The sequence below is a fragment of the Anomaloglossus baeobatrachus genome, chromosome 1, assembly GCF_048569485.1.
Source record: "Anomaloglossus baeobatrachus isolate aAnoBae1 chromosome 1, aAnoBae1.hap1, whole genome shotgun sequence".
NCBI classification, from domain to species: domain Eukaryota; kingdom Metazoa; phylum Chordata; class Amphibia; order Anura; family Aromobatidae; genus Anomaloglossus; species Anomaloglossus baeobatrachus.
The window spans coordinates 630,173,448-630,193,889 of NC_134353.1; the positions used below are offsets into that span (position 1 = coordinate 630,173,448).

Here is a 20,442-nt window from a genome sequence, read left to right on the forward strand (position 1 = left end):
TCCATGCGCTCACTACGATCATTAATATGATTGATCTGTGCACATTAACATTTGTTTAACATATTTTTATGTTTTTCTTTTTAAGATATTTTTAATAAATCAATATTTCAAATCTTGAACTCATTTAAAATCACTCACACCTATCTTGGATCCCATTTAATGTGTTATAGCAGTGTTTGTTAATTCTGTTCCTGAGTGTTTGGATGGTGTTCCCTATGTATTGTAGGTTCCATCAGCATGGCAATCTGTTCAGGGAGGCCTAAAATGATATTATAAATGAGGAACTTTCTACTGAGAATTTAGTCAGTTATGGGAATCTCTCGCAGCTTGGCTGTGACTTCCCTAGTAATGAGGAACACTCCTCATAAATCTGATCACATGATACCTTTAGGAATGGTTCCACTGCACACCTTCAAATCTTCTTTAACTACCAGTATTGAGTCATCTCAAGGATTCTATAACTACTGGTCCAGATTTACATGCACAGAGGGCAGGCTTGCATGAGGACACTATCTCCAACTAATGACGACATGCCATGGTTTTCAGCATACGAATAACCCATAATTGCTATTAGTATTTCACAAAAAACTGTATTTTATCACCTGCCCTTATCTTTACTCCCCACAGGCCCACTGACTACTTACCTAACCTTTTCAAAGCCATGAAATGTTACATTTTAACAGTTACATGACAAACACTGTGATTCCAAGCTCACAAAGTTCTTTTATATACAGTGGAACCTTGCTTAACGAGAACAATCCATTCTGGGAGTGTGCTTGTTAATCAAGTTACTCGTTCAGCAGAGCAAGATTTCCCATAGGAAATCATTGCAATGCTGACAATTCATTCCACAATGTGTTAAATGTTCCATCCTGGTCCCCTATTCTATCATTCCACACATGCACAAACGCACACAAACATGTACAAACACACACAAACTCACACAAGCACACATGCACACGCACATATTATATGCTCACCTTACCTTCCGTTCCATCGCTGGTCTCCTGGGACTTGCTGTTCTCCGGTGCGGGCTGTGTATCAGGTAACCATAACAACGAGGGCAGAACTTTCTGCCAGAGCGCTGACGTCAAAGGCAGAGCCGCTTGCCTCTGATTGGCCAGCGCGCTGCCTTTGACAAGCGGTGACAGGAACCAGGAAGTTCCTGCTTCGTTGCTATGGATGCCGATGCCTGGAGTGGAGCGGAGCGGCACACTACAGGACCCAGGAGGCCGGCGATGAAGCGGAAGGTACACATACTATATGCTCACCTTACTTTCCGTTCCACCGCCGGCCTCATGGTACTTGTAGTTCGTCGCGATGTACCCAGGAACTACAAGAACCATGAGCCCGGCGGTGGAACGGAAGGTAAGGTGAGCAATAATACTGTATGTGTGTACGTGCGTGTTTGTTTGTGTGTGTTTGTGCGTGCTTGTGTGTGTTTGTGTGGACTGCAAGAGCGGATCAGAGCGCGGTGGATGTACGGAACCGGAAGTGTGTGCGGTGAGTATTTTGCTCGTACAGCAAAGCTTTCTCGTAAAGGGGGTTACAAATTTACAGAAAGCTTTGCTTGTTAAGCGAAATTCTCGTTAAGTGGGTTACTCGTTAAGCGAGGTACCACTGTATATATACTATCTGTAGTACCCGGGCGTTGCTCGGGATAGTAACTGTCTCTCTGTCTCTCTCCCAGTCTCTGTCTGTGTGTCGCTGTCTGTCTGTCTCGCTGTCTGTCTCTTTCCTTGTCTGTCTGTTTCTATCTCTGTCTGTATTTGCATCAGTCTATCTGTCTCAATCTCTGTATATGTCTGTCGCTTTGCCCGGCCTGTCGCTTTGCCCGGCCTGTCGCTTTGCCCGGCCTGTCGCTTTGCCCGGCCTGTCGCTTTGCCCGGCTGTCTCTGTCTTTCTCTATCCGTCTCACCACCGACATCTTTTTACCTCACACAAATCCGCGGGGATGCAGAGCGCTGCTGTCAGGAGTTGAGATGAGATCATTACCTGCTGTGATGATTTCCTGCCTCCTGACGTCACCGCGGTCACTGCCTTCTATGCCCGTCTCGCGAGCGGCCCGAGACTGTCACTAGCGGGCTCTCGCGATACTGCTGAGAACGCGGCGGGCATAGAAGGCAGTGACAGCGCTGATGGCAGGACTGCAGGAGATCATCACAGCTGGTAATGAGCTCATCTAACCTCCTGACAGCAGCACTTGTCATGCCCTGCAGTGACCTGGGCTGACCCATTGATGTTAGCTCAGGTCACTGCATTGCTCTCCCAGCCAATAGGGAACATTCTGTTCTACATGGACTGGGACAGGGACTATGGTATGGATCGCCGTGGGACCCCCCCCCCCTCTTATTGGATTACGCCGGACCAGGATTTGATTGTTCTTGTCAATAAATTGGTGAAAGAGGGAATGTGGGGAGTGTTGGTTTTTTTTTTTCAAATAAAACTTTTTTTGTTGTCTATTTTTTATTTCTTACTGACTGAGTTGGTGATGTCGGGTATCTGATAGACGCCTGACATCACGAACCCCAGGGCTTGATGCCAGGTGACATTACACATCTGGCATCAACCCCATATATTACCCCGTTTGCCACCGCACCAGGGCAACGGGATGAGTTGGGGCGAAGCGCCAGGATTGGCACGTCTAATGGATTCGCCACTTCTGGGGCGGCTGCAGCTTGCTATTTTTAGGCTGGGGAGTGTCCAATAACAGTGGACCTCCCTAGTCTGAGAATATCAGACCCCAGCTGTCTGCTTTACCTTGGCTGGTGATCCAATTTGGGGGGGACCCCACATTTTTTGTTTTAAATTATTTATTTTTATGTAAAATAACAGCGTGGGGTGCTCTCTGTTTTGAATTACCAGCCAAGGTGAAGCTGTCAGCTGTGGTTTGCAGGCTGCAGCCGTCTGCTTTACCCTAGCTGGCTACAAAAATAGGGGGAACCCTACGTCATTTTTTTTTTTTTATTATTATTTATATATTTTTTGGCTAAATACAAGGCTAGGCACCCTTTAGTGCCACATGAAAGTCACTAAAGGGTGCCAGCTTAGAATATGCAAGGGGTGGGACATTATATAGGTCTTTCTCATCTATCTCTCTATTCATCTATCCATCTTTCCCTCTATCCATTATCTGTCTATCGATTATCTATCTATTATCTATATTATTTATTTCTGTTCAGCATAAAAAAAACGCAGGGACCAACCTGCGGAAAAAACGCGGCAAAAACGCATGCGTTTTTCCCGCGGATTTGGTGCGTTTTTTTACCGCAGGTGCGGTAATCTTCAACTCCCAGAAGTTTCTCAAGAAATTTTCTTGAGAAAAATCACTTTTCTAGTGCGCACATAGCCTTATATTCTAGGTTCTTCAAAGTAGCCACCTTTTCTTTGGTTACTTCTTTGCACACTCTTGGCATTCTCTTGATGAGCTTCAAGAGGTAGTCACTGGAAATGGTTTTCACTTCAGAGGTGAGCCCTGTGAGGTTTAATAAGTTGAATTTCTTGCCGTATAAATGGGGTTGGGACCATCAGTTGTGTTGTGCAGAAGTCTGGTGGATACACAGCTGATAGTCATGCTGAATAGACTGTTAGAATTTGTATTATGGCAAGAAAAAAGCAGCTAAGTAAAGAAAAATGAGAGGCCATCATTACTTTAAGAAATGAAGGTCAGTCCGAACAAATTGGGAAAACTTTGAAAGTGTCCCCAAGTGCAGTGACAAAAACCATCAAACGCTGCAAAGAAACTGGCTCACATGAGGACCGCCCCAGGAAAGGAAGACCAAAAGTCACCTCTGCTGCGGAGGATAAGTTTATCCGAATCACCAGTCTCAGAAATCGCAGGTTAACAGCAGCTCAGATTAGAGACCAGGTCAATGCTACACAAAGTTCTAGCAGCAGACACATCTCTAGAACAACTGTTAAGAGGAGACTTTGTGCAGCAGGCCTTCATGGTAAAATAGCTGCTAGGAAACCACTGCTAAGGACAGGCAACAAGCAGAAGAGACTTGTTTGGGCTAAAGAACACAAGGAATGGAAATTAGACCAGTGGAAACCTGTGCTTTGGTCTGATGAGGCCAAATTTGAGATCTTTGGATCCAACCACTGTGTCTTTGTGCGACGCAGAAAAGGTGAACGGATGGACTGTACATGTCTGGTTCCCACCGTGAAGCATGGAGGAGGTGTGATGGTGTGATTTGCTGGTGACACTGTTGGGGATTTATTCAAAATTAAAGGCATACTAAACCAGCATGGCTACCACAGCATCTTGCAGCGGCATGCTATTCCATCCGGTTTGCGTTTAGTTGGACCATCATTTACTTTTCAACAGGACAATGACCCCAAACACACCTCCAGGCTGTGTAAGGGCTATTTGACTAAGGAGAGTGATGAGGTGCTACGCCAGATGACCTGGCCTCCACAGTCACCAGACCTGAACCCAATCGAGATGGTTTGGGGTGAGCTGGACTGCAGAGTGAAGGCAAAAGGGCCAACAAGTGCTAAGCATCTCTGGGAGCTCCTTCAAGACTGTTGGAAAACCATTTCCTGTGACTACCTCTTGAAGCTCATCAAGAGAATGCCAAGAGTGTGCAAAGCAGTAATCAAAGCAAAAGGTGGCTACTTTGAAGAACCTAGGATTAAAGACATATTTTCAGTTGTTTCACACTTTTTTGTTAAGTAATTCATTCCACATGTGTTAATTCATAGTCTTGATGCCTTCAATGTGAATCAACAATTTTCAGAGTCATGAAAATAAAGAAAACTCTTTGAATGAGAAGGTGTGTCCATTCTTTTGGTATGTACTGTATATATAATGTATTTATTATAAAGTTTTCAGAGCAGCGCCGAGATATTATAGTTGGGTGCAAAAATCCTTCACAAACTGCATCCTACTGTCCATTCAATATATTCAAAAGGAGGCAGCACTCCATTTTTCTTCAGGTTTGTCTTTCTTTAATGGCCCATAATACAGGACGTTTCGGTCAGGAACTGACCTTTCTCCAGACTGACTGGAGAAAGGTCAGTTCCTGACCAAAATGTCCTGTGTCATGGGCTATTAAAGAAAGACAAACCTGAAGAAAAATGGAGTGCTGCCTTCTGATTTTTTAATATATATAATTATATATATATTATTTAATTATTTTTTATATATATATATATATATATATATATATATATATATATATAGTAATCAAAAAATTCATAACTTTGCAAGAAACAATAAATTTTGTTTGTGTCTTCATTTTTGAGATTCTAAAAGGGGTATTCTGAGAATGGGATACATTGACATCCCTGCTCAAACTGGAGTCTGTCCTAGTCACATGTCAGTATAGTCAGTAGCTCCCAAGACCTGTGTGTCAAGTGACGAGCTGTATCACACACACCTCAGTCAGGCTGTCATATATGAAGAAATGCCTCACTATGTGGGTTATCTCCAGGTTCATTCTTATCAATGTTTTTTTCAAACTTACAGAGAGGGTGGATAAAGCTAGAGATTTCCTCCTCAATCACAACATAGATTAAAATATTTTTTCATACATCACTTACTAAAGTATATGTGATACAGTTCTTGTGAGATGAAATCTTGGTCTCGCCAGTTGTGTATCTTCAATCTGCAGCCCGTACTGACTCGCGACTAGGAAGGCCTGAAATTTCATACATACCAGGGACACCATTTTATCTACATGTAATTTTCGGAGAATCCTTTTAAGTTTTCTACTTTTCCTTCTATGGAACTATGTGAGGACCTGTTTTTTGCATACCGCGTTTATATTTTTATTGACACCATTTTGGCGGACATAAAATGTTTTGATCACTTTTCTTTGTGTTGGGAATGCAGCAACCAAAAAAATTGTTCTTGGTTTTTGACTATTTTTTTTCTTTTCAGCATTTAACATATGGTAAAAATAATTTTATATCTTGATGGATTTAACCAACTTGTTGATACAAAATATGTTGTGGTTTATTTTATTTAAATTTTGGATCTAGGGTGGAGGATAGGAGTTTGGAGATAACCACACTACTGTAGAAGATGGGAATTTCACACTCTAAGGTTAATTCAAGTAGGTTTATTTACTCGTTTCTGGTTCTCACAGAACCCTTTCTCAAAAAAGCCATTTGTAGTTATTTTACAAAAAAGGGTTCAGTTCAAAGCAGAGACGCATTAATAAAGCTAATTGGATATAACTTGGAGTGTCGACCTCTCACCTTCTACAGCAGCTCACATGTGTGGTCAGTACAAAGGATTGGCACATGACTTATTCCTTCCAAAGACAATACTAAGGACCAAGGGGAACTCACTGGAAGTGCAAGAAAGGTGATTCCTTCAGCTAAGTAGGAAAGAGTTCTTTACAGTTAGAGCAGTCAGACTGTGGAATGCCCTACCACAAGAGGTAATAATAGCAGACACTATTACAGCTTTTAATAAAGGGCTGGATGATTTCCTCAGTACACACATCATTGTCAGTTATAAATGACTTAGTGACAAAATGTAAATTAGTGGAGGAAGGTTGAACACGATGGACCTAGGTCTTTTTTCAACCTATTTTACATTTGGTCTGACTTTTCCAAATCATTTTCAAAACTTCAGTTGAATTTCTTGATTTGGTTATAGATAAATGCATTAACAGTAAGATAAAAAATCAGTAGCCACTTTAAATCAGATATAATATGAACAATGATAACCTACAAACATATACATAGAGTGGTCGGTGCCCCCCTAGGGCTCAACAAACTTATCTGTAGACAAACAAGGTTATAATTGCGAACTGCGGCTGTTTTTTTTCACTTCCCCATTCAGATGTGGCCTGGTTTTAATACATGCAAAGGAAGGACATTAGTGATAGGGACCATCCATATTTAAGTATGCCTTGACATAGTTGGATGGCTTTTGCACTCTTTCATCAAAAAATGCTAACCAAGTAGCTTACGTTTTTAACGTTTACAGCAATATTGGTGTTATGAGTGTGTCCCGCTCTAGGAGAACACTGGTGTGTATGAGACCAGAAGGTCACAACGCCATATTATGTGCCGATCTACAACTTGTATTTGAGTGAATATACTTTCTTTTAGTGCTGTAGGGGTTAAGTGCTCATTCCTATCTGGCTGTCCTTTGTAGTCTTAATTTCAGATACAGCGCTTGTGTCCACTCCCCTTTGATATAAAAAGTCTTGTGTTTTACCTTACGTCTCCCTTACCTTGTGTTGTATTATTGCAGTGGGGAGATTAGTGTTCTCTGGCCTTCTCATTAGCCAGGGTGAGAAGCGAGGGCCTAGGCACGTGACGGCGACAGGAGGAAGGACCTGTATATGGCATTTAGTGAGTGTAGTGTATAGAGTCGGGTGTGTTGCAAGACATGTCTCATCTCCCTATCTCCCTATCCCCAGGGCCATTCTCATTGTTACCCTTCTGTTGCGCTGCACGCTGAGCATCTGTACACTCTGGTATGACAATTGGAGTTCATGTATTCATTAATCGCAGTGTGCTGATGCACCATGTATGTACGGTATGGGCTTGTATATATGCCACTTAGCATGTTTGTGCACCTGTACATTAATTTAATACTAAAGGTGTGCTAATCCTGTATTTTTTCTTTTTGGTAGTACATATTGGTGGGTGTGTCCCCCCCTCCAGGCTCAGCACCATTATCCACCCAACTTTCTCACACAAGGTTTTAATTGCTAGTTATGCCTGGTATTCTTTCACTTCCCTATTCAGATGAGGCTGTTTTGCCACATGGAGAGGTGGTATAATAGTGACAGGGACCATCCACATTTAGGTACACCTTGCTGTGGTTGGCTGGCTTTTGCACTCTTATAAAAACAAGAACGTTAAGTACTTTGCATTTTTAATGCTTACAGCAATAGTGGAGTTCATGTATTTATTAATCACAGTGATCTGCCATTCACATTCATAATGTGAAGAATAAAGCTGATCTTACATAAAACCATTTACACACCACACAATTACAATGACCCAACCGCACAGATATGCTGTGGGGAAAAAAACACAAGCCACTGATCTTGGGTATTGGTTGCTGCAATCATACAGTTAGGTCCAAAAATATTTGGGGAGTGACACAAGATTTGGCATTTTAGCTGTTTACCAAAACATTTTCAAGATGCAGTTATAGAATCAAAGTGGGCTTAAAGTGCAGACACTCCGCTTTAATTTGAGGGGTTCACATCCTAATTGGAGTAAGGGTTTAGAAATCATAGCTCTTTATTATGTAGCTGCCTTTATTTTTTCAAAAGACCAAAAGTAATTGGACAATTATCTCAAAAGCTCTTGAGTGGATTTCATGGGCTATTCCTTCATTAATCCATCAACCATTACGAAGGTAAACGGTCTTGAGTAGAGATGAGCAAGACCTTCAGTTTTGAGGCTCGGACTCGGAAAATGACGTGAAAATCCCTGTGGTGAGTGTCGCGCTGTGCTCGTGTCTGAGTGCTGCACAGTATTGTGCGAGCTGCGGGAAGTGTGTGATCAGCTTAGATTTTACTTACATTGTGCATTCGAAGATGTTTTGTTCACGGAGAAATAAAGAAATGAAATAAAAGCATTGCCCATCCACCCACCTCCGGAAGTGTTTTGCTTTTAGCCCACAGCAAATTATTTCCGGGGGTGGGTGGGACGGTGCTTTCTTTTATTTTTTGTTTTTTTTTATTTCTCAGTGAACAAAACATCTTAGAACGCAGAATGTAAGTCAACTCTGAGATGATTACACACATCCCGCAGCAGTCAGCTATGAGCACACTGCGATACTCAACCACGGCGATTTTCACGTCATTTTCCAAGCCTCAAAACTGAAGGTTTGCTCATCTCTAGTCTTGAGCTGATTCCAGGTGTGTAATTTGTATCTGGAAGCTGTTGCTTTGAAGCCACAACATGAGGTCATCGTAGCTCTGAATAGAAGAGAAACAGATCCATCAGAGAGCAGAAATATTAGTGATGGCCAAATCAATAGTTTGGTACATTCTACAAAAAAAAAGACCACACTGATGAGCTTGGGACTCAAAAAGTCCTGCACTTCCACAGAAAACCACAGGGGTTTAATCGCAGAACTCTTTCCATGTTGAAGAAAAACATCCACACAAGTGACGAATACGCTACAGGAATTAAGTGTTTTAGTATCAAAGTCTACAATAAAGAAAAGAATTCATGAAAACAAATGCAGAGAGTTCACTACATGGTATAAACCATTAATCAGGCTTAAAAATAGAAAGGCCAGATTATACATTGCCAAAAAACATCTAGAAAAAGCCAGCCCAGTTCTGGAAAAGCATTCTTTGAACTGATTAAATCAAATTCAACTTGTAGCAGTATAATGGGAAGAAGCAAGTATGGAAAAGGCTTGGAAATGCTCATGATCCAAAGCACAGTACGTCCTCTGTAAAACATTGTGGAGGCAGAGTGATGGCATGGGCAAAAGAAAAGCAAAGCAACCCTGGAGGGGTTTTTTAAGGCAAAGAAGTGGAATATTCTGCAATGGCCAAGCCAATCACCAGATCTCAACCCTATTGTACAGGCATTTCACATGCTTAAGACAGAATCTAAGGCTATGTGCGCACGTGTGCGCTCTGCACCGCACCTAAAAGGTGCGCTTCATAGCGTAGCTGAAAAGCTCCGTTCTGAAGCGCATGGTGACGGCACAGAGCACATGCGCTCTGCCTGCAGCTCCTGCCATAGACAGAGCAGGGGCTGCCGGCAAAGCGCACGGAAGAAGTGACATGTCACTTCTTAGAATGCGCGCTTCGGGCAGCAGCCGAATCGCTGCGTTCTAAGACGCCACGTGCGCACGGCCCCTGCACAATCTCCATAGACTGTGCAGAGGACGCATGCAGTTACGCTGCACTACAAAGCGCAGCGTAACTGCATGAATTACGCACACGTGCGCACATAGCCTAAGGCAGATCCACAAACAAGCATCAACAGAAGTCCGGCTGGCAAAGCCTCAGAAAGGAGGAAACACAGTGTTTGGTGACATCTATGGCATTCCAGACGTCAGGCAGTCATTGCCTGTAAAGGATTTTCTACAAAGTAATAATTAACATTTTATTTATGTAAAGTAAAATTGTCCAATTATTTTTGAGTCTCTGAAATGAGGAGACTTTGTAGAAAAATAGTTGCAATTCCCAAATGTTTCACAGGATATTTTTGTTCAACTCCTTTAATTAAACCTGAATGTCTAAACTTCCATTACATCTCAGTTGTTTTATCTTAAAATAAAAAAATAGTGGCATGCAGAGGCCAAATTATGAAGATTCAGTCACTGTCCAAATATTTCTGGCCCTAACTATACTGTATGTGCTGTAGTCTTGATGTCACCTATGCTTGGGGCGGCTGCGGGGCGGCATTGTTGGACCTGAGGAGGGTGACTAACAGCTGTGTTTGTCTGTAAGCCTGTAATGACATAACGATTTATCAAGGACAAACCATATAAGCATTTTTTTTTTATTTCTGTTGTAACCAGTTAGACAAACACAATATTTTATACTTTTTCACAAAGCACTGTCAAAATAAACAAAAAAATAATAATTTCCTCGCAGTTTAAAAAGAACATTCCTTTTTCATAGACGTATCCTTTTAAATAATCAGTTTTTAAATAGCACCTATAAAACTTTATTCTAGAATCCATAGAGGAAGCTTCTGTGCATTGTCAATAGTAATGTTTCTGTTTGAGCTCGCTGTGCTTGACTTGCACGTCTTCCAGTGCGCTGCATACAGTACTGAGTGGCTGAGTATTCTGAAACCTTAAGAGTCCACATAGACTATCCAAAGCTAGAAGAGACCATGAATTTACAGCAATCAAAGGAGGGAGGAAGTAGAATGAGGCTATGGTACCTACAGTTAGACAAACAGGTGCCATTAGTCCCTTGAAAGTTCTCTTTTCTTCGACCCACAGATTAATGATTGACGTTTTCTTATTTTCTATTGGGCTGTGCAATAAAGTGGTGCCAAGTACAAGTCCAATGGAAAGAAGCAGCCAGTCAAAGGTCCTGCTTTTATTAATATGCGTAAAGAGGCAATGCCATTCCCTCTGGTCACATTCTGGTTGTATTTCTTCATATTCTTGAATCATATGCATGCCATATGAAGCAGCAATTAGCCAACAAGTCAAACTGAGAAGACTAGATTGTACAGAGAGAGATGTTTCAGCCCATTTGTTGATACGTGATCGAGTCCACTCTTCGCTTAGGCATATCCATGGAATAAGTAGAAGAATAGATCGATAGGTCTCATTTTGAAAGGATAAAAATCTGAGAAAAACCACATCAGTGCTAGGAGGCAGTAACCAGCCACTAAACCATAAAAAGGAAAAGAACCCTGTAACAGAGGAGAAGAGAGTTAGAATCTATATTGTGAGCACTTCTATTTTTCCAAATGCTTCTTAGAGATAAAATTCAAGGTGCATGATGGAATTGGAATGTTAGGCTGGTTTCACACTACGTCTTTTTAACATCCGTTGAAAACGTTTTTTTAGCGGAAGTACGAATCCTGCTTTTACAGCAAATAACGTATGCAAACGCATATGTTATTTTGCAGGATCCTGCACTGGATGTTTAGGGGCGGGCATTGGAGTCATGTGATCGGGAGTGAGGGGAGCTAGACTGGAAGCCGGCTTCTGACAGCTGCAGACGCTGGTAACCAAGGTAAACATCGGACTTGGATACCCGATATTTATCTTGGTTACGAGTGTCTGCAGCTGCTAGGAGCAGGGCTGCCTGCACGCGTAACCAACGTAAACATCGGGTAACTAAGAGAAGTGGTTACGCGATATTTACCTTGGTTACGAGTGTCCGCAGCTCTCAGGTGGGGGAGAGGGAGGGAGGGAGGAAGGGGGAAAGACAGATAGAGAGAGAGAGGGTGAGGGAGGGAGGAGGAGAGAGAGACAGATCACGCGAGACTGGTTCTGGGCATGCTCAGTACTTTCTGGGCATGCTCAGTACAAAAGCAGGATCCTGTCTATCAGCACGCCAGCGTTCACCTGCGTTCGCGTGCGTTATAGTGCGGATCCGGTGACTTGCAGTATTTTGACGCAGCTCAAAAACGATACAAGTAGCGTTTTTGAAACATGTTAAAAAACTGCAAGTCACCGGATCCGCACTATAACGCACGCAAACGCAGGTGAACGCAGGTGGACGCGAGTCTATTGCAAATGCATTGAAATGAAAACGCATTTGCACTGGATCCGTACTTCCGCTAAAATAACGTTTTCAACGGATGTTAAAAAGACGTAGTGTGAAACCAGCCTAAGTAGTTACAACTGTTCAGTGATCAACATTTTTGCTAGGCTTTCCATCTTTTTTTTTTTTCTATTTAATCTAGTTCTTTTTTTTCTCTTAACATTGGCTGTTTTTTCCATATATAGTTTATAAGTGCGCGCATCAAAATGTTCATAAATGGAAATGAATGTAAGGAAATAACACTTCTATTACAAAGCATAAGACACCTATCCATAGGATAGGTATTAACTTTACCGATCACTGAAGATCCCAATCCTGGGACTTCACTTCTCCTGAAAACTGGACCTTGAAGTGCCCCACATGGATTAATCGGTTGTCACACTGCTGCCCAGTTCATTGTTAATGGGACCTTCGCTGATCTCCAGCATTCCCATCAACAATGCATATTGGCACAAACTGTTTATGAAGGCTGGGAGTGATCCCACCATCATCTACTTTTCCATATTTTCTGCAGCAGCTGTGCCTAATACTGCTTTTAAGGCCAATCCATGAGGCTGACAATTCGGGGAATCAGAAACATGGTAAAGGTCCCATCACACACAACAAGATCGCTAACGAGATCGTTGCTGCGTCACCGTTTCTGTGACGCAGCAACGATCTCGCCAGCGATCTCGTTATGTGGGACACCTACCAGCGATCAGGTACCTGCTGTGAGATCTCTAGTCGTTGCCGAAGGGTCCGGACCATTTTCTTCAAAGGTGATGTTTTGCTGGGCAGGATGCATCGCTGTGTTTGGCACCTAACAATGACCTCCTATACAGGTCGCTCATTGTTATATAGGTCGTTCATTGTTACTGCATCGTTGTTAAGGTCTGACTGTGTGACATCTCACCAGCGACTTACCAGCGATCCTTATCAGGTCACATCATTTTCTGGATCGCTGGTAAGTCGTTAAATGTGAAGGGGGCTTTAGTCTATACTAGCGTGTGAAACGCAGATGTATGAAACCATTCTTAGTCCTATACCCTGCCATATAATGAAGCAAATGAGGTGTGCCAGAGTACCTTCAAAGGCCTGTCTGAAGGATGATCAATCATAATTAAAGAATTGATAAATAGCATATGGGAACTTGTTTTATAGAAGGGGATGAAGTTGATTTGATATATTGCTTTTTGTTATGCTTGCCTCTGGTGTTGAATTTATAAGCGTCAGCCTTGTATATATTACATGGACACCATAACAGCACTGTTGTCATTATAGTGCCAGGACTTGTTACCTACCGAGTAGTCTGCATTACTGTAAGCAGTGCGTTGTAACCGTGTGTAGCCCATAGAATAATTACCTGCATGAACTGCTTTAATCCGAGATAATGTTGTATATAAATACACCAGGAGCTGGAAACATGCTGAATATCCTCCAAAAAAAAAAAGGCACTTACTTGGTGAACTTAGAACTACATTATGTGTATTGCTTCAATCCCCCATATACTTTAACAGAACTTTTTCACATATAGCATCAACAGTTGAATACACCTTCCTAAATTATGACCTTTAGTATATGATGTGATCTAATACTATATCTCTGAAAATGTCAAAGGATAGGTCAATAAAGATAAGAGCATAGTCAAAGTCCAAAATTGGCGTACGTTACCAAGGTAAAGCTGAATACTAGCTGTAGGCAGGGAATACTATTAGCCTGGTAATGGACATAATCACTAGATTAATCATGGAGTCGCTGTCCAAGCTATAATTGTCATCTTTTGTTCGCTGAGCTCTGATTCTCAGAAATGAAAATCAATAGATGTAAAACACTTGTAGCATTCAGCGGTCTCGGCAGCCATAGTAATCAGATCCTACAATAAAGTCATACATACATGACCCATTCTATACACGGTCATATGTGACTGTTCTTGCTCAGGTGTCTAGTATGGCAGGTGGCTGGAGGAACTGCATTTATCTCTAAGCATTCGGCTTTTAGAACCACAATAGGAACAGTGCAGTACTGTCATATGTTTGTTCTGTAAACAGCCTATGGAACTTTATGTATACACAGAGCGTAAGTAAGCACAGATGTACCCTACAAATAACTTCTAAATCAGTATTTAAAGGGACTGAGCGTCAAATCATAGGCACCGTACAAAGCCGCAAAATCAAAAGGCACTCTTACCTGTGATGAGGGTGTCTGTCATTAGCAGGATGAGCAGAGAAATGATACATGACTGACTGTGAGCTTCTCGGAGAAAAAGAAATGGCAAGAAATTGTAGCAGCATTTCCCAAGTTGCATACAGAGGACAGTCAATTGCATCTCCATTGTGAAGTCGTCTTCACATGCAAACGTTCTGTAGTTTCCTGGCAGCAGAACCACGACTCTTGCATGGAGCAGGTTCTATATGTCACATTGTTGTTTTTTCTTGGTATAAACTTGTTTGTCTAGATCGTGGTTTTCTCCCCCTCTCTCCTCTTGTCACTCTTTGGCCCTCATTTATAAATCAAGAGTATCTGGTTTGGAGGGCTTTGGGACAATGACCCAGTGTTTCTTCAGATAGGAGCTCCTCAAGCGAGCTGCAAACTGGTGTCTGAGCTGACTCCTCTACCTCTGGTTGCATATTTGTTCTTAAGGTAATTATCCGGTAGAGCAGGTAAATCAGCCAGATCAGGTGTAGGCTGTCTCACTCCCCTTCGGCTGACTCTTATCAACGCCCTTTGTTCATAAACTGTCATTTGGTGACCCACCCACCTGACTGGTTCCATTTGTTGGCATATGTTCAGGGATATTATGAAATGTCACACTGGAAATGACTGGAAGCAAATGATATTTCCTATTTATTTGCTTTCCCAACGAAATAACGGAGCACTTCTCCTTTTTGATTTGTTTAAGATGTTTCATCTTGCATATTGTTGTAGACAATTTTGTAATAAAGCTGTCATTTTTAATGCGTAAAGTAGAAAGTCAGTAGAATTTTTTTGGAGGGGCCCTGAACTTATGAGTATTGACAAAAGAAAGATCTACAAGTTTACTAATGTAACTAACTTAAACATGTATCTTGCATTGTGCACTTTTGGATATCGCTGCAAAATAGTGTGTTTTTACCATACTAGGGGCACAATATGTGAACACAGCCATAAAGGGGTTGTCCACTACTTGCACAACCCTCTTCTCAATCACAATGTTTGCCCTGTTCAAATAACAATACTATACTCTTCTCCAGTACCGGTGCCATTTTAGCAATGTTGGCAGTGGCTCTAATAGGCTCATGTGACGTTGTTATATGACCCAAGCCCTGCGCCCACTCAGTAGTGGCTTCCATTGTCGTCCCTTTTTTAGGACGAATCGAGCATCTAGAGCAGGGGTCTCAAACTCGGCTGGGTGTATGGGCCGCACAGAGGAAAAAAAATAATTTGGGGGGCATTCTTTGCAGGACAAAGTGACATGCTTATTGGTACCATATATAATATAATTTTTTTTTTTTACACACCTTTGGATCACTGATTTTGAACATTTTCACTTGTTTATTATAGCAAACGTGCACATTCTTTGTTTAAATATAACAGTTTTATTTTTTTTACATTTTATTCCTTTCTTGTAACTAATAGTCTTACAATTAGCACTATATAGAAATTTTGACCAACATCTTTTAGTAATGTTCCCCATTTTGTTGTAACGTGCCCATCCTTGTCCCCTTGTAGTATTGTGCCGCATCCCAGTCTCCATCCTACAGTAATGTGCTCATCCTTGTCCCCATCCTAAAGTAATGTTTCCCATCCTTGTCCCCATCTTGTAGTAATGTGCCCATCCTATAGTAATGTCCCCAGCCTTGTCCCCATCTTATCGTAATGCGCCCATCCTGTACTAATGTGTTCATCCTTGTCCCCATCCTATGGTAATGTCCCCAATCTATAGTAATGTATCCTTCCTTGTCCCCCATCTTATAGTATTGTATACTATTCTATAGTATAGTATAATATTGTCCCCTTGTAGCAATGTCCCCATCCTATAGTACTGTCCCATCCTATAGTAATGTCCCCATTCTATAGTAAAGTGCCCATCCTATAGTAATGTGCCAACTTTGCCCCCATCCTATAGTAATGTCCCCAGCCTTATCCCTATTCTATAGTAATGTTTCCCATCCTTGTCCCCTTGTAGTAATGTCCCTGTCCTGTAGTACTGTGCCCATCCTAGTCCCCATCCTATAGTAATGTCCCCAGCCTTGTCCCCATTCTATAGTAATAATGTCCCCATCCAATAGTATTGTTCCCATCCTTGTAATGTCCCAATCCTATAGTAATGTACCCAGCCTTATCCCCATCCCATAGTAATGTGCGCACTTTGTCCCCATCCTGTAGTAATGGGCGGGGCAGTGGCGGCGGCTGACAGTGAGCAGTGGCTATAACTTACCGATCGCTCTCACCTTCCACAGACGTCGGAGTGAAGCTGAGGGGGCGGTCTCCGGCCCCAGATCCACAGTGATTGGAGAGATCTGTCACAAGGTCAGTCTCTCCAATCAGAGCTGGGGGCGGGTGAAACAGAGGTCACCCAGCTCCAGCCAATGATCGGGGCTATAGCTGCTCTGATCATGGCTGGATTTCAATGTTTCAGTCATTTTCAATGGCTGAAATATTACAGTGGCTGTGATAGGCTGAGTGCTGTTCGTCAGGCAATCACAGCCTCCGTAGGTCCGGGGAGGAGACACCACCCCTCCTGAGGTCAGACAGAGGTCCCCTCCTCCCCGAATCTAAGGTATTTGCAAAGCAATCACAGCCACCAGGGCCGCGTTTTCGCCATGACGTACTGGGTACGTCATGAGTCCTTAAGTACCAGGGAGCCATGGTGTACTGGGTACGTCATAGGTCGCATACACACACACACAAAAAAAAAACCAACACCATTCTTCTCACCTGTCCCGCATTCCCTCGGCTGCTTCATCTCTTCTTCGTGCGGCCCCCAGGCCCATGCCCCTGTTCACTATCGCAGCAGGTGCAGGGGCCGCAGCCACTGTCTGCGGTTTATGTGAGATGATTGTGTTTCTGGCGCGAGAGCGTAGCGCCGGCAATACATTCATCTGACATAAAAGCGCAGACAGTGGCCGTGGCCCCTGCACCTGCCGCGATAGTGAACAGGGGCACGGGCCTGGGGACCGAATGCAGCCCGCGGACCTCGTGTTTGAGACCCCTGATCTAGAGGAAGTCAGAGGTGTGGCTTACCTCTTACATTCTATTTACATGTGATATGCCCAAATGAGGGGAAAGGGACGCCTCCACTGATTGAGCTCAGGGCTTGGGTGACGTAATAATGTCACATGAGCCCAGCAGAGCCACTGCCAGCAGCACCAGAGGAGAGTATAATTGTTGTTCTTTTAACAGGGGGGAATATGATGATTGAGAAATGTTTGACAAAGAGTGGACAACCCTTTTAACGTCTATTTACATGGACCAACCGATGGCATGATATGATTCGGAAAACTTACCAATTGGCAGTCCTTGAATTTCCTCTTTATGCAGGTTAGATCAATGTAAACAATTTGCACTAAGTAATCTTTATTAGAGAGCATAGGCTGCCATTTGTCTTGGTAGCACGAGTCCTGTTTATACAGGATGATGAGCTGCCAAAAATGATGATTTTTTTTGCCTTGCTCATTTTGTTCATTCATTCTGTGATCAACAGCGTGTTTGCACGACAATATAATCGTGAAAGAACGCTTGTTCACAATTTTCTTGCAGTGTAAATGCCGCCTTAGACTCGCCTGTATTTGTATTGTTGCTTTAAGTAGCGTGTTATTTATTTAGGAATGAAAATAATTTTGATTATGACTTGCAAAGGTTTGTCATGAAATGATAAGCTTGTCAAAACACAGCTAACTATACAGATACACAGACTTGAGGCATATTTATAAAAGGTAACTGCTTTGGTTCGTTTTATTTACTCAACACCGCTCTTTCCCGGTTTGCCCTCTACATGTCCCCCTTTTAATCCTATAAATATATTGCATTAACCTCTTCACGACACGATCCATGACGTACTCAGAACATCATGGATCGTTTCAGGTTGATCCCCGCACATGTCATCTGATTTGAACAGCTGACATGTGCGGTAACCGACACGAGTGTATTCGCTACTGACTCTTACCCTGTTAATCCCTTACAGCGCGCTGTGAAAATGTCACAGCGCGCTGTACATGCCGGCCGCAGTAAACCTTCACTTACCCGGCGCCATCGGAAGTCACGTGACTTCCAATGGTTGCCATGGTAACACAGGGTCATGTGATAACTCCTGTAGGTATCATGAGTCAGTTCCTCTTACAGCCAACAGACCGCCGGGTGTGAGAGAAGATCAGCTTTTCTGCAAATCAGAGCAATGCTGCTCTGATCTACAGAAATGCACAAGCGATTAGACTGCTGATCCTTATAGCCCCCTAGGGGGACTAGTAAAATAAAAAAAAAAGTTTTAAAAAAAACCCTAAGTTCAAATCACCTCCCATTCACCCTATTATTGAAATTTTAAAGGGTTTAAAAATAAAAAAACATACATACTTGGTATTGCCGCGTTCAGAAATGCCCAATCTATCAAAATATAAAATCAATCTGATGGTTAAAGGGTGTAGCGGCAAAAAAATTCCAAATGCCAAAATTTCATTTTTGGTTGCCGCATATTTTGCACAAGATGCAATAACAGGCGATCAAAACATAGCATATGCACAAAAATGGTATAATTAAAAACATCAGCTCAAGACGCAAAAAATAAGCCTTCTCTGAGCCATAGATACCGAAAAATGAGAGCGCTACGGGTCGTGGAACATGGCGCGAAAAAGTGCACTTTTTTTGTACAAACTTGTGAATTGTTTTTAAACTTTTAGATAAAAGTAAACCTATACATGTTTTGTGTCTACAAACTCGCACTGACCTGAGACATCACAGTGACACATTAGTTTTACCATATACTGAACACAGTGAATAAAATATTCCAGAAACAACGGGCAGTCATACTTTTTTTTTTTCAATTTTTTTGTACTTGGATTATTTTTTGCCATTTTCTAATACACTATATGGTAAAACTAATGGTTTCATTCAAAAGTACAAATCGTCCTGCAAAAAATGCCTTTATATGGCAAGATTGAAGGAAAAATAAGAAAAGTTTCGGATCTCGGAAGAAGGGGAAGAAAAAACAAAAAATGGAAAATTGCTCGGGGGTGAAGGGGTTAATAAATTACTATATTGCTACAAAAGCATTTGTCTGAATCCTAGCCACATAGTAGTCCCCAATAATTATATACAGTATATATAATATGACCTACTGAAGATTGGGCCTAAATATAGACTGATTAATTTCATGGATAGGCTATGTCACCCAATAAGGTACCCTGCTTGGGTCATTCTACTGTTAAGAGTTTTATACAGGATATCCATCATATTTTTTAATTACATTTTTACTTTATATATTTATTATTGGTTCCTATCCTAATGGATGGGAAATCTTGGACCATAGAAGGCTTTGAGAAAACGTCTGTGGTTTCACAGAACAAGATCCTATTGCTTGTTTGGCGCTTAAAATCATCTTGTCCAAGGAGCCATAATGCAGCCGGTTGCAGAGAGCTAAGTGCAGACTAGTGGGGTTGTTGCCCAGAGATCTGGAGCACAAGGGTATTTTTGGAAATGGCAACAAGTCAGGGTGCTATACTAAATTAGGGGAGGGGAAGGGGATAAGAATAGGGGTTTAATGCCCAATCCTCTTGTTCTCTGAGGACACTTACTTACATTCCCCATTGAGAACACATGCACACATATGTCGGGTACAATAGCTGTCAGCTGAACGAGCGAGAACTGTTAAAGGTGTTTGGGCACTTTTTATTTACTAACCTACAATATTAACAAAAGGCTAGTTTTGCATGTCGGAGTGCGTTTGCCAACCACCACCAGATTTCTGCGGTAGGCTGATTAGACCACCAAACCATCATCCGTTTTCGCATGTCGGTATAGAAGGATATGAATGTATTACTTTGGGGAGAAGGTGCACCAGGCTAAACCTTTGTGTCCCAGATAAAACAAACCCTTTTGTTCTGGCTCAGGGCCCTTCCTCTATTTGTACTGTGGGTTTTAGTGTTAATTTTTCCATTACAAGCAAAGAAAATAGAAATCATGTCTTACAAGCCTTGTTTCAGAATGGAGACAAATAACAAAAAAATTCTTAATTTTGCTTCAACATATTTTTTTTATTCACGGAGTTGCTCCGAAGTAAATAATACATGACTGTGTACTTGAGTTGTGC

General features: G+C 42.1%; 1 protein-coding gene across 1 annotated transcript in view; it reads left to right on the forward strand.

Moving 5' to 3' along the window:
* IPO4 (importin 4) overlaps window positions 1-20,442 on the forward strand; it is a 298,714-nt gene that overhangs the window by 233,172 nt on the left and 45,100 nt on the right. The gene's annotated exons all lie outside the window — the stretch shown is intronic.